Below are 15,208 nucleotides of genomic sequence, written 5' to 3' on the forward strand. Positions count from 1 at the left end.
TCCCTCCCACCTCCCCACCTTTTCCCCTCCACTGAAAAAGCTTTTCCTTGCCTCTTTTTTGAAAGATAATTTGCCCCATTCCATTTCTGTTTTTCTTCTCCCAATATATTCCTCTCTCACCCTTTAATTTTATTTTTTAGATATCATCCCTTCCTATTCAACTCACCCTGTGCCCTCTGTCTATATATATGTATATAATCCATCCAGCTACCCAAAGACTGAGAAAAGTCTCAAGAGTTACAAATATTGTCTTTTTATGTAGGAATGTATAAACAGTTCAACTTTAGTAAGTCTCTTATGATTTCTCTTTCCTATTTACCTTTTCATGCTTCTTTTGATTCTTATGTTTGAAAGTCAAATTTTCTATTCAGCTCTGGTCTTGTCATCAAGAATGCTTGAAAGTTCTCTATTTCATTGAAAGACCATGTCTTCCCCTGAAGTATTATACTCAGTTTTGCTGGGTAGGTGATTGTTGGTTTTAGTCCTAGTTCCTTTGACTTCTGAAATATCATATTCCATGCCCTTCGAATTCTTATTGTAAAAGATGCTAGATCTTGTGTTATCCTGATTGTATTTCCACAACACTCTAATTGTTTCTTTCTGGCTACTTGCAATATTTTCTCCTTGACGTGGGAACTCTGGAATTTGGCTACTATATTTCTAGGAGTTTTTCTTTTGGGATCTCTTTCAGGAGGTGATCAGTGGATTCTTTCGGTATTTATTTTACCCTCTGGTTCTAGAATATCAGGGCAATTTTCCTTGATAATTTCATGAAAGGTGATGTCTAAGCTCTTTTTTTGATCATGGCTTTCAGGTAGTCCCATAATTTTTAAATTGTCTCTCCTGGATCTATTTTCCAGGTCAGTTGTTTTTCCAATGTGATATTTCACATTATCTTCCATCTTTTCATTCTTTTGGTTTTGTTTTGTAATTCCTTGGTTTCTCATAAAGTCATTAGCTTCCATCTGCTCCATTCTAATCTTTAAGGAATTATTTTCTTCATTGAGCTTTTGGATCTCCTTTTCCATCTGTCCAGTTCTGCTTTTTAGGGCATACTTCTCCTCATTGGTTTTTTGGATCTCTTTTCCCATTTGAGTTAGTCTATTTTTTAAAGTGTTATTTTCTTCAGCATTTTTGGGGTCTCCTTTAGCAAGCACATGACTTGTTTTTCATGATTTTCTTGCATCACTCTCATTTCTCTTCCCCATTTTTGTTCTACTTCCCTTACTTGATTTTCAAAATCCTTTTTGAGCTTTTCTATGACCTGAGACCAATTTATATTTTTCTTGGAGGCTTTGAATGTAGGAGCTTTGACTTTGTTTTCTTCTGATTGCATGCTTTGGTCTTCCTTGTCACCAAAGTAAGATTCCATAGTCTGATTCTTTTTCCAGTTTTTACACAGCCATTTGCTTGACTTTTGAGCTCTTTGTCATGGTAGTTCTCTGCTTCCCGCGGGGGTGGGGGTGTACTGTCAGCCACTCAATCCCCCACGGTCTGTGGGCCTACAGCTCCTGAAAAAGTGGCTACAGCTGCCCCTGTTGCTGCTGTAGCTGCTACAGGTTCCTCCACCCCTGCCCCCTCTGCCAGACCACTCCACTCTCCTGCATTGGTCCCACAGGCTTTTCCCACTGATCTTCCAATTTGTCCTTGGCGTTTTAGGGTCATGAAGTCTGGAAGCCACTATAAGTGTGAGAGATTCAGTCTCTCTAAGGCCTGCACAGGTCCTTTCTGTGCACTTGTGGCCCACACTAGGCTGCGCTGTGCTCCCAGCATGGTGTGATAGATACTTCCCACGACCTTTCAAGCTGTCTTGGTCTAGAGATTTGCTTCACTCCATCATTTTGTGGGTTCTGCAGCTCCAGAATTTGTTTAGAGCCTTTTTTTCTTACAGGTATTTGGCTAGGCTTGGCAGGAGTGCTCTAGAAAGTCTGTGCTGTTACTCCACCATCTTGACTCCACTCCTGTCATCATCCTATTTAGAGAAGTAATCCCATCCTTTCAGGCTCTGTACTTTAATTGCTTTAAAGCTTCAAATTATCTTTCCAGTACTGATAGGTATTATTCCCCAAATACTGAAGTTTTTCCTTTAATAACTCATTCATTCTTTCTATTAAACCTGCAGTTTGAAGATAGTAGGGAATATGATATATCCATTCAATACTATGATAGGCACAGCATGAATTTATTTCTTTTCCTTTATCACTTTGAATTTGAGTAGGGGTGCCATAATATAACTTAATATCTAAAATTCAAATTGTATTTTTCTGAGTTGCATTTTTGTACAGGCAGGCCACAAGGACTCCAGAAAACATGTCCACACATGTACAGATGTAGCGGCACCCTCTGTCTATTGGCAGAGGAACCTATATAATCAATTTGCCAAGTCTGAGCAGATATTTGACCATGGGCTATTTCACCTTTAATGGTGAGGGGCATCGACCTGTGTTTTTCATTTTGACATATAGTGCATTCTGTTTGAACTTGCTTTGAGAGAGAGAGAGAGAGAGAGAAAGAGAGAGAGAGAGAGAGAGAGAGATTGATTCACCTATCCATTGCCCATCTGTGGGATGCTTGTGGCCCTAAATGTCCTCTGTGTTGATGCACCCATTGTGCTACAGAATTGTTCCCTTGAGTGTCCTATTTGTTTTGAAGGCTGGCTATCTTAGTTAGATGGTCAACATGGGTGATATACTCACATTCCAAAGGATCCACTGAAGCATGGGCATCTACATAAAAAAATGAGTGCTTAGTTTGATGTGACCATTCCTAAATATCTTTCCACAATTCTTTTCCCCATACGTCCTTGCCCTGCACCTGCCAATGGTTTCTGTGCCATATTGGCATCTAGGTCTAGAGGCCCTGTGCAACTGCCCAAGAGTCAATGAATATGTGACATTCCTTTCCTTGCTGATTTTATAGCCAAATGAGCTACAAGTTGACTACTTCCTCCTTGCCCTGAACTCTCAAGGTGTCACTCCTGTACTCGGGTTATAAGCCACTGATTTGCAATACTTCACTAGTCCTACGTATTTAGCAGACCCATCTGTAAACCAAGCATATTTCTTACTTTCTGAGCTTAAAGTACTATATCCTTGTCCCTATTTAATGAGAGACGCCAGTGTGGAAGGATTGATATCAGTTCTTTGTTCTGAACTAAGTTCAGATACCTTTTTCATGTTATTGTGATATTCCTGTTTTTTCCTGTTTTAGCTCTATTTTGAATATACCATTTCCATTTAATAATTGTAGCTTTCTATGCGTGGTCTATTTTACGGGAGGCTGGAGTATTCATAATCCATTGCATTATAGGAATTTTGGTTCTCAGTACCACATCATGCCCTACTGTGAGCTATTCTGTTTCCACAAGAGCCCAGTAAGTTGCCAATAATTGTTGCTCAAAGGTGGAATAATATATTCCTGCAGCAGGTAGTTTTCAAGACTAAAATCCTAAAGGAACCATTTTTCCCTGTTGTTTTTGCCACAGGCTCCGGTCAGCATAGTTCTTTTATGTGGACACTTGTAGTTCTACGGGCCCTTCCTGCCTAGGCCATAAATATAATGTAGTTTGAATTTCTGCTTTACCCTTCTCAAAGGCTTTTTCTTCATCTGAACTCCAAGATAATTCATACTTCTTTTGAGTCACTTTATACAAGGGGTGTTGTATTTGTCCCAGATGTGGCATATGTGTTCTCCAGTACACAAATAAACCTATAAATTTCTGAGCCTCCTTCTTATTAATGGGAGGGAGAAAATCTAATATTTTCTGTCTAGCTTTGGGAAGTATTTCTCAGTGCCCCTGCTTCCAATGGATCCCTAAAAATTTGACAATTTGGGAGGGGCCCTGTACTTTCATAGAATTAATCTCCCATCCCTTCTCCTTTAAATATTTCACCAAGTCATGTAATACTCGTCCCATTTGAGCTTCCTCCTCACCCTGTATCATAATATCATCTGTATAATGAGTAATCTGAACATGTGAGTGTTTAAAACCATCTAGATGTTCTGCTACTATCCTATGGCATATTGTTGGGCAATGGAAATATCCCTGTGGGTAAAACTGTATTGCCTCCCCTGCCAAGTAAATGCAAATTGGTCCCATTGAGCAGGGTCTGTTGGAATGCTAAAGAAAGCATTAGCCAAATCTGTCACTGCATACCAGTGTCCTAAGTATCTCTGCACCACTCTATCAGGATTATGGTATCAGGTATGGCAGCATAGAAAGATGGAGTAACTTTATTTAATTGTCTATAATCTACTGTCATTCTCCATGAACCATCCAATTTGCCAGTGGGCCACACTGGATTATTCCATTCCATGGTTACAGGTACCACAACCCCCACCTCTACATATTCTTGCATAGCATTGGTTATTTCTTCCTGCCCTTCCAGTATGCAATATTTTTTTAACGTAATAACCTTAGTAGGGTGGGCAAAGATACAGGGAACGTTTTTAATTTTCCTACAAGCACCATCCTAATTGAGAAGCACTGCACTGCAAATTGATATCTGCCTTCTAATTGTAATGTTATACCTCTGAGAATGTCAATTCCAATTATGTATTCAGGAATGGGAACAATTGCCACTGGATATTCTTTATGAGGGAGTTGTCCCATTTTCATAAATAAAGTGACTTGTTTGGCTACTATTTCTTTCCCTCCTAACCTGGTGATGGTTGGTTATAGGATGTCCATGCACAAACTTTGCTGGGTTCCCATGTATTAGGGAGGCCTCTGTCCCGGTGTCCAACAGAGCTTTAGTCATTGTGGTAGACCCATTTTTCCAGTATATAGTAATAGGGATATGTGGTCTATAGCCTCTCCTTCTTACTGTGTAGACTTCCTGTGGGATTTGGCCTTTGCCCAAATCTCCCTTCAGATGACTTAAATCTGGGTAGACTGGAGCCCAAGGGAGGGGCTGACGGTTCAGTTCATATCTCTCTAACTGCCTTTCCTCCCAACCTTTTCTCTTTGTGCACATGGTATAACTCATTTGTGGGGGCTCCGTCAATTTTGGTTTTGTCTGCTCCTGCTCTTATTAGGGCAGCAAACAAATCCTTTCAGGGAATCCTATTCTCAGACCTTCTTTCCCCTTCCTCACTGCGATTGTTCCGTACTTCATTCTTTCTATTGTCCTCTCATTTCCCTATTTCCCTGTGTTGTGAAATTTTTTCCAGTACTTCATTTAAAGTCTGAGCTTCACTTAACAATACAGTCATGATCTGTTTGTTGATGGGGGTGCAGTCTTAACAAATATATTCCTGTGAGGGACTCCTACAGAGGTTGGATGGTAATGGTCTGCATCCCCCACCATCATAGCTGTTTTCATAACTTCCTCTTTCAATTTCTGTATCCTGTCCCTTAGGGCATACCAAGGTCTGTCTGATCATGGCCGCACGGAATCTGCAGGGTATTGATTGTTACACCCCTCTGCTGCCAGGGCCAGTAAGTTAGTATTTGGGCCTGTGGCACCTCCCAACAAGCCATGTTCCCATATAGCTTGCTGTACCAAAGAGTTAGTGCTAATCCCTACAAACTTCATGCAGTCTGTGTGACAAATCCCTCCAGCTCCTGTGTCACTAATTTGGCCTATCCAGGAAATTGGGGGCTCACATGGCTTTTGAGTAGATCTGCTCAAAATATCTGTCACCTCCTGCTGTGTAAAATCTTCAGTAATGGTTTTAAACTCCTTCTTTCCTCTCTGATCCTCTTCTTTTCTCCGGTGATGGGTCTGGCCTCAGTACTTACATCTGAGCATTCAGCCTCATGCTCGTCCCATGCCTTCTCATCTAAGGTTTCATCGTCCTCAGTCTCATCCCAAATCTCTCCATCTCATTTATCGGGGTCCCATCCTGCTGTTGCAGTTGCAATTACTGCACAAACTTTTCTCTTGCCGATTTTCCCTTTCTGTTTATAGTATTTTTACTGGGCAACCCTTATGGCTGCCTTTTCTGCCACTTCCTGATACTTTCTTATTTGATCTCCCAAAATAAAATTTTGACATTGTAACATGGATAGTTTGCTTTGTAATTTGGCTAATTCTTTTTCACAGGTAACCTCTTCTACTGCTTTATCCCTTTGTTCACACATTTTCCTGTACGCTGTCAGAAGAGCCCAACCCCATTGCCCAAGGCTAACGGCTTCTTTTCCTTTTTCTTTGGAGATAGTTTCTAACCAAAGTGCGACATCTAGTGGCTCAGCTCGTTTGACATGACCCTCCCGCCCCCCATTCTTCACATTGCACTTTTGGCCCATTCTTTCAGAAGGCAAGAATACAGAGGGTCTTCCCAGACTGGGATATCAATTTCTTAAGAAATTGATTACCTTAAGATCCTGTTCGTGACACCAATTGTGATTGAAAGGGATTATGGACTGTGCAGTACTTTCACTTTAGGTTCAGATCTTAAGATACAATGACACACACTAAAACAAGTTTAATAGACAATTAAGTTTTATTACTACAAATAGTGTAAGTTAGCAAGTGTATACATATGAACAGTAGATAATAGTTAAGACAGAATAGAAAAAGAGAAAGTATATATCACCAGCCAAGTCTGAGCTTCATCACCTGACTACTGGAGAGTGCGGGGCAGTTGGAAAGCGTACTAGCTGGAAGAGCAGAAGCAGGCATCCCCACTTCTACAGCAAAGACCTCCAGAGATCCTTCTCCTACTCAGTCTCTTTATAAATGTAGCTTCAGGGAAAAGAGAACCATTAGAGCAGAGAGATCAGAGAAGGAATCTTGGCCAAAGTTCCAGTTCTCTGCTTTGATGAATGTGCCTAAGGACTGGCCAGATCCCTGAATCCAGACACCTTCTCCCTTAAGGAGTTTTATGACTCTTAAGATAAGGGTCTCTTCACCCTGGCTACATGGTTCAGTAATTCTTCCAGTATTTATGTGTTGCTTCTTATGGCATTCCCTGTTATGCATATCAGCTTTAAGTTACATTCCTTATATCAGGTCATGTGGTGGTCATGCAAGGGGCTGGGGAGAATCTCTTCAGTTTCCCCACAAGGCAGAACAATATGTTCCTATGACAGAATTTGTTTAGCCATAATGCCATCCTTGTACCTCTAGGTTTTGAGTATTTTGCTATTTCTCTAAAAGCTATGGTTGATATTTTTGAGAAATGTCTTTGCCTTCAGTAGCATTTTGAGGATGTATTCATAGTAAAGGGACCATTGGGTCAGTAGTTTTGAAGTTCTATCTAAAACCTAAATTGCTTTGTTGCTTTTCAGGAAAATATCATTGGTAGCTTAATAAGTATCTATTTCAGCAAAATTTCATAAATTTGTTACTTTAAAGTATCTTTTCCTATCTGATGAGTATTTGGTGTGATACCTTCAAATTGTTCTGATTTTTTCTTTGATTGTTAGAATTTCAGTATTGTTTCCAGTAGTTATTCGTATTTTGCCTTATGAGTAGTACCTGTCTGTCTTGATCATTTACTCTTTTGGAATTGGATCTTCATCTTACACATTTAATCCATTCCTTAAAAAGTAGATATGTTGTATTTTTAACAGCTCTTTTATGGCAACATTTCTCCAATATGACTCCCTTTCCTCAAGATTTTTCTGTCTGTAATTTACTCTTTTCTGCTCAGTGTTTTCCCTCCCTATTTCCACCTTAAATCTGTTTTTCAATCATTTTTTTAGTTGTCTTCAAGGCTTTATGACCTAATTTGGGGTTTTCTTGTCAGAGATCATGGAGTGGTTTGCCTTTTCGTCCTCTAAGTCACTTTAAATATATGGAAAGTCAGGCAAATATGCTTAAATGACCAGCCCAGGTTCCCACAGCTAGTGTCTGAGTCCTGATATGATGTTAGAAAGATTAATCTTCCTGACATTAAGCACAGCAGTCTATCCACTGTGCCACCTAGCTGCCCTAAGGCTACTTTTGCAAACTCTCAGCTATCTAGTTTTTAAAGATGCTCTTTTATTTCCTTATTCCACTGAAATGTCAACCATTTACATTTTATTCATCTTTCCAGATAAATTCACTTTCAACCAATTCATTTTTATGTTACTTTTGAGTCTTCTTATTTTCACATGAGATTCTTAGTGAAAGAGTGGTGAGACTAGTCTTCTCAAGTGGGAAGGCAAGAGAATCACACTCAAACCTCTTGAGGAAATAGGAGCCTTTGAAAATGGAAGCAAAGGAAGAGTTAATCAGCTGTTTATTCTTCCCTTCAGGGAGCAAAGAATTTATAGGAGAGAAATCTTTTGAATATAGTGAATGTGGGAGAGTCTTCAGGAGTAAGACACAACTTACTGTTCATCAGAATATTCATACTAGAAAGATTCTTTTTGCATGTAAAGAGTGTGGGAATGCTTTCATCTGCAACTCAGAACTTAAGTCTACATCAGAGAATCCATACTGGAGAGAAACCTTATGAATGTAGTGAATGTGGAAAAGCCTTTAGGATTAAGGCACATATTACTGTGCATAAGAGAATTCATACTGGAGAAGACAAACCTTATGAATGCAGTGAATGTGGGAAAGCCTTCAGGAGTAAAACACAACTTACTGTGCATCAGAGAATTCATACTGGAGAGAAACCTTATAGATGTAGTGAGTGTGGAAAGGTCTGCAACAGGAAACCAAATATTACTGTTCATCAGAGAATTCATACTGGAGAGAAACCTTATGAGTGTAATGACTGTGGGAAAGTGTTCCCAAGGAAGGAAAATCTCAGTAAGCATCAGAGAATTCATACTGAAGAGAGACCTTATGAATGTGGTGAATGTGGGAAGGCCTTTTTACAGGTTATACAACTTTATCACCATCAGAGAACTCATACTTGAGAGATTCCTCATGAATATAAAGGGAGAGGGAGGAAGACCATCATAACTTAGATTTTATCGAACATCACTTAATTCATACTGCTTAAAGTCCTTATAAATATGGAAAGGCCTTCAGGAGGAAGTCACAAATTTCTGTGCATCAGAGCATTCATTCAGTATAGAAAACTTATGAATATAGTGAATTTGGGAAGGCTTTCAGTTGTAAGATACAATTTACTGTCCACTGATAATTTATACTAGTAAGATTCTTTATGAAGGCTTCCACTACAACTCAAAACTTAATGACATTACAGAATTCATACTAAAGAGAAACTTTTGAATATACTGTATGTGGACGGACAGACCTTCTTCCTGATTTTAGAACTTAGTATCATAGCATTGATACTGGAGAGAGACCTTATGAATGTAATGATTGTGAATAATTTTCAACCTGAGGACACATCTTACTGAACATCAAAGAATCTATTCTGGAGAGAAAACTTATAAGTTTTTTAATGCGTGGGAAGGTATTTTGACTGAGGATGTTCCCCTGTGTCTGTCAGAGAATTCATACTCTGAAATATTTGTTGTGTTTGTCTTTCATTCTTGAAGAGGACCATGATGGTGACGTGATTTGCAGTTGACTTGATTTAAATGAGGGAGGACTGTTCAAGGTCCTCTTCCATGGCCATCTGGGTCCAGTGGTCAGATATTCATCAGGATGACTGGAAATGCCAGGGTGCAGTGGGAAACCTTGGCCCTTTTAAGCTAAGGTCTTTCCAGATTCTCACTTTGAGGCAGATAACCTCCCTCACTTAAATCAAAGTCAATTGCAAATCATGTCATCATCTCCCTGATGTCATGGTCCTCTTCTAGAATGAAGGACAAATACAACCTGTAAGTAACACCTCCTCCCCTTCCCTCTCCTTTTCTCCCATCCCCCTCTTTCCCTCCCTACCTGGGGTCCTCTTCCCAGGGTAAGGTACACTTTGATGGCCAAAAGTTGCCTTTTTTCCTTTGGGTTGACTGGCTAGATTTCTTTCTCAAAGAACAAGCCTTAAACTCAATTCTCTCTGGGGCTCATACATTGAACAATCAGTCCTTGCCCTCCTAGCACAGTAAATATAAATACAAAATAGTAGCTGTTTCTCTTTTGGCCAGGAACCCTGAGGGTCTTCCCCTCCTAGTTTTATTTATTTTTTTTTTATTAAGGGGCCGTCCCTTGAGTAACTAAAATATTTACGAATGTAAGGAATGTGGGAGGATCCCCTTGATGTGTAGATTATGACTGAGTGAACTTCATGAACATGACTATAAAGTTCTGAGTCCTTATTTAGCCCCCAGGAAAGGAGATATCCCTTCTCTCTTCAGGACCATATAAGGGGAGAAAAATTAATGTTATCCTCCCTTGGACCTTCTGGTATGGAGAGGATTTGGTGGTTGGCTGTATTGGGAGAGCCTTGATACTAACTTTGATTCCTGGGCAGATGGCATGCAACAGCCATATGGATGACCTCTTGGCCATCAGATGAGCTTGATGTATGATAAATACTCATTGTCTATACTTGAGGAATGTATCATAATTTGAGCTGTGTTCCTGGTGTTTTGCTGGTGCTGCTTCTCATATTCATCAGAATAGCCCCTGAACCATAAAGATTTGAAATCACAGTAATTTTTTAAAAGCCTAGGAAATGCCTGTGGCAAATGTTGAATTTCTGTCCATTGTTCTGAATATCAAAATGAAGGAATTCAGTGAAGTTCAGTTAAACAGCAGTGGTAACTAATACTCTTTTAAGGTGGCCACTGGCCTTGTCATCTAATTAGTCACATATGAAAAATAGAATGGGATTCCATTCTGGTCAAAGGATATGAACCAGGAGTTTTCATAAGAAGAAATCAAAACTAACAATTGATTTAGGAAAAAATGCTCTAAACCATTTTTGATTAGATAAATGCAAATGAAAAGAACTCTGAGCTACCCCCTCACACCTATCAGATTGAGTAACATAATAAGGAGAAGATAGATAAGGAAAATGAGCAATTCTGGAAGAGATATGGAAAAATATGGACACTCATGCACAGTTCAGACCTGTTTTACATGTTGTAGCAAATATTTTGGAACTATGCCCCAAGGCCTGTAAGACTGTGCATTCCCTTTTCCCCAGCTATATCACTACTTGGTCTGCATGCCCAAGGGCTCAAAGGAAAACGACCTGTGTGTACAAAAATATTGACAGTGGTTTTTTGTGGCCACAAAATATTAGAAATTGAGGGAGTGGTTGTATAAGTTGTGGTTTATGGTTGTAATGGAATACTATTTTGCTGTAAGAAATGAAAAATGATAACTACATGACTGAGTGTATAGAGCACTGCCTGGAGTCAGTAAAGCCTGAATTCAAATAGGGCCTCAGACACTTATTAGTGCAGTGACCCTGGACAAATTATTTGAGCTCTGCCTTAATCTACTGGATAAGGAATTTGAAAAGCCATTATCTTTGCCACAATAAACCCTATAATGGGATCCCAGACCCTACTGAACCACTAACCAATAGCATAACAAGGGGGATAGTTTCAGAAAAAGTTATGAAAACTTTTATGAATTGACACAGAATGAAGGGAGCAGAGCCAGGTGATCATTATACACAATAACAGCAATATTTTAATGATGATTAACTGTTAAAGACTTAGCTACTCTGATCAACATCAATCCAGAGGACTCATGATGAAATACACTGTCTACCTCCAAAGAGGAAACTGATGAACTCAATGTAAGTTGAAGTGCAATTTTTTTTCATTTTCTTTTATACGTGGTTGGTATAGAAATTTTTTTGTATGACTTTATATATTTTATTGTTACATTTCTTGCCTTACCAGTGGGTGGGGGAGGACCTGGAAACATAATTTTGGAACTCAAAATGTTCAAAATACATAATTTTTTAAATTTAAAAGATTAAAAAATATTTGGAAGCAACTACAACATGGACCAGATTATTGAATTCCTACACTTTGGTCCTTCTGCAACAGAGCATAAAAACCTAAGACTTCTGCCTGTCTTTCTGTTCCCCAATAATCTGCTATTTTTAGCCAGATGGGTGCAAAATTCAGTGGGGATCAATTTATGAAGGTCCAAGTTTGAGCTCGAGGGCAATGGAAGATTTGGTGAGTGATTAATGCACACAGCCAGAAGTTGATTCAGCAGCTACTTGATCAGTCCTGGAGGAGAGTCACCTGGGTTTTTTTTCTCTCTTAAAGAGTTGACAGTGATCTACTAATCACTACTTACAAACCCATTGTTCCAGCACTCCCCTCTCAACCACAAGTGTCCCATCAGAATCAGTTTCTGGAGCTGCTGCCCTCTTCCAGCTCCTCTTCAATGGTTTTTGAGACACCTTCCCAGCTCCTGTAGGGCAAGCAATATGTAATCAGCTTGTAAAGATCCCTGGTGGGCTTTAACAAAGGGGTGAGCATTTTATCCCAGAGTCAGTAAAAAAACTGCTGAATCCTTGGAAGAAAATGGTCTGATCTATGCTTTAGGAATATCAGTTTGTTAATTGTATTGAGAATGTGTTGGAAAAGAAAAAGATAGCCTGTGGGTTTGTTCTGGTCTGGACCTATGTAGAGGTTACCTACTCTCATAGAGCTGGACAACTTCTTATCCCTGGCAAACCATGATTCAAAAGGACCGATGATAAGATTGGTACTCATCTCTTTCTGCAGAGGTGAGGGATTTAAAGTACAGAATGAGATTTAGACTTTTGGGTGTGACCAGTGTAGAAACTTATTTTGTTGACGTACATGTATATGATATGAAGATTTTATTTTTTTGTCTTTTTTTGTTCAATGCAAGAGAAGGAAACAAATAATTGCTAAAAGTGTCAATTAGATGAAACTAGTCTCTAACCTGTTGTCGGCTGAAGCTGAACAGAGCAGGCTAGACAGGAGTCAGGAATCAAGCAGAAGCTTAATTGAGAGAAACAGTTTGCAAGCGAGGGAGGATGAGACATATTTTTTCATTCCCTAGTGGAGGGACTGAAGGCAGTGTGTTCAGAACTCCCTTCTTATACCAATGGCTATGCGGTGAGCTGTCGCCTTGACAGTGAAGGGTAACAGCAATAACGACACAAGTTTGATTCATATCAGAGCGTTGTGACTGGAACATGGGTACTTGTCCTAGCTTGTCCTGTGCTTGTCTGAGCTCAGAGAACACTGGTTGGTCACAGCAATATAATAATTATATTTTATCAGAGGGTGAGCACAAAGATTTTTTTTTCCAAGCTGGAGACACAACTTAGTTGTTGGGCCTTAGCTCTGGAAAACATGGTGTCTCCTAATATCTTGACAGTATCAAATTTTAAATTTAAAGCTGTAATTAGGGTTTAGAATATGTCCAAACTTCCTGAGGTGGAACATGTTGACCACCATTACATACAGAGTAAACATAAAGAAAACAATTACAAATAAGTAAGAAGGATAAATTCGAAGGAATGGCAATGGTAGAGGGAGAAGCTTTGGACCTTTGCACTTCCTTCCCATGCCCTATGATAATCATTTAATATCATTTGGACCTCAATAAGGGCCAAAGCCTAAACTAATCAACCAGAAGAAGAGCCTTGACCTAACAGATATCCCTTTGTTCTCTGAGTAAACTCACAATACCTCTTCCTATGTCAACAAGGCCACATGGGGCTGACTTAAGAGCATTTTGTCTTTTGTTTATAGCCATTACGGATAAGGGCCTTAACCAGAGAAAGTGTCTTGAATAATGGGACTTTTTCTTATCTTAATATTTTATGGACATATACTATGTTATGGCATGTTAATGATAAAAAAAAAAAAGCATAGATATCCCGGGTCGTAATTTCAATCGACACTTTGTCAACTCTCTTATTGTATTTATCACTTATGCAGTTCAGAAAAGCCCTTTCTCATAATATGGTTAAACATATAGGGAGATCATAAATTTGAGTGACATAGACATCCCGAGTTGGGGTTGTTCTAAAACATATTTAATGCTGGTCATTCTTTTATGAGACACAATTCACATTCTGGCTCTATGTACCTACATGTTTGCTAGCTTTAAGGGAATAAACATGAATTTATATGCCACCTAACTAGTTTGCCTTCTTTAACCAAACTTTCCAGGTCGACACCTCTCCACCTATATAAGAGGGAGCTGTGGAGGGGAAATTTGCATTGGTGGGAAGACAGAATGGACTTAAGCATCAGCAACAAGCATCCCTGGAGTGGTCAGGTGGAGAGAAACCAAGAGACTGAGTTGACCCTCCCAAGTAGCTATCATTAAATGTTATCTGTACAGACTTTTATTGCCAGATATAACAGACATTTATCAGTTTATGAATTATTGTCCCCCACCAAGTGGTGTTGGGAGGGAATGGAGAATGTGTAGTCCCTTTTTAGTAAGAAGACTATTAGAAAGTTTAGATTTCGCAGATAGGAGGGGCCAAAGGATGGTGGTAGTTGGAAGCTGCAGTGAGTGGAGGGAATAGGAACTTGGGAGCTGTTTGGAGAGCTGATAGCAAATGAAGGGCACTGCTACCCAAAACCAAATACAATCCAGAATAGTTGGGAGCCGTGTGTAAATTATGGACCCACTTAAGCCTTAATCTGTGAAGAGTGGATGTTGATGTTTTGCTGTTTTCAGGAGCTGACTGAATTCATTCTCACTTCACTTTCTTCTCCCTTCTTTCATTCTGCTAGGTGAAGTGACATCACTTTTACATTCTATTTATTTGCTGTCTGTATTTTTATAATGGGTTTTGGCTGGAAAAAAAATCAGCTAATTCTGTGAAATTTTTGCTGTCAGTGTTTGCTTGTCAATGATTGGACCTCTGGGGAAGAAGAATGGAAAAAATTTGTACACCTAACTCTCACCTTGGCCGGGGGCCTCATTTATTTAAGAGTACTCTTGCTCCCCAAACCGAGAAACAGAAAAAGAGGACATATGTGTTTTATTTAGAGATGGGAGGGGTTTTCCTTTGTTTTGTTTATTTTGCAAGACTGAAACCTAAAAGTGGTTTCTGGAAATTGCCACATAATCCAAATTACCGCTCTAGTTCAAATATAGTACCAATCAGAAGCAGCTTTTGCTGGGGGTATTTCCCCCTCTGTATTTCTGCACCTTTAGGTGCCAGAGAAGTCTGGAGAACTTGGAATAGTCACATCAAGGGACTTGTGAGTCTGGTGCTCCACTGGGTCCTAATAAAGGGGCAACGTTCTGTGTGAATCCCCTGGGAACCCCTCTGCTTCCTCCTTGGGGCATTTACTCTTCCTCACTGGGCTACGTTTGCAAGTCTAGGGAAAATCAAGAGATGGAATGTGGCCCATGTTGCCCATGAAGAAACTCCGGGGTTGGTGAACAAGTTGTCTGTGCATCCACCACACAACTTCTGGTTTTCTTCCTCAAAGAAA

At 39.6% G+C, this 15,208-nt stretch overlaps 1 protein-coding gene and 1 pseudogene across 1 annotated transcript in view; both read left to right on the top strand.

The window, feature by feature from the left end:
• Nucleotides 1–15,208, top strand: part of LOC140521621 (uncharacterized) — a 180,261-nt gene that overhangs the window by 93,595 nt on the left and 71,458 nt on the right. The gene's annotated exons all lie outside the window — the stretch shown is intronic.
• On the top strand, nt 8,079–14,557 carry LOC140521625 (uncharacterized; annotated as a pseudogene).

Source organism: Notamacropus eugenii, chromosome 1, assembly GCF_028372415.1.
Source record: "Notamacropus eugenii isolate mMacEug1 chromosome 1, mMacEug1.pri_v2, whole genome shotgun sequence".
NCBI classification, from domain to species: Eukaryota; Metazoa; Chordata; class Mammalia; order Diprotodontia; family Macropodidae; genus Notamacropus; species Notamacropus eugenii.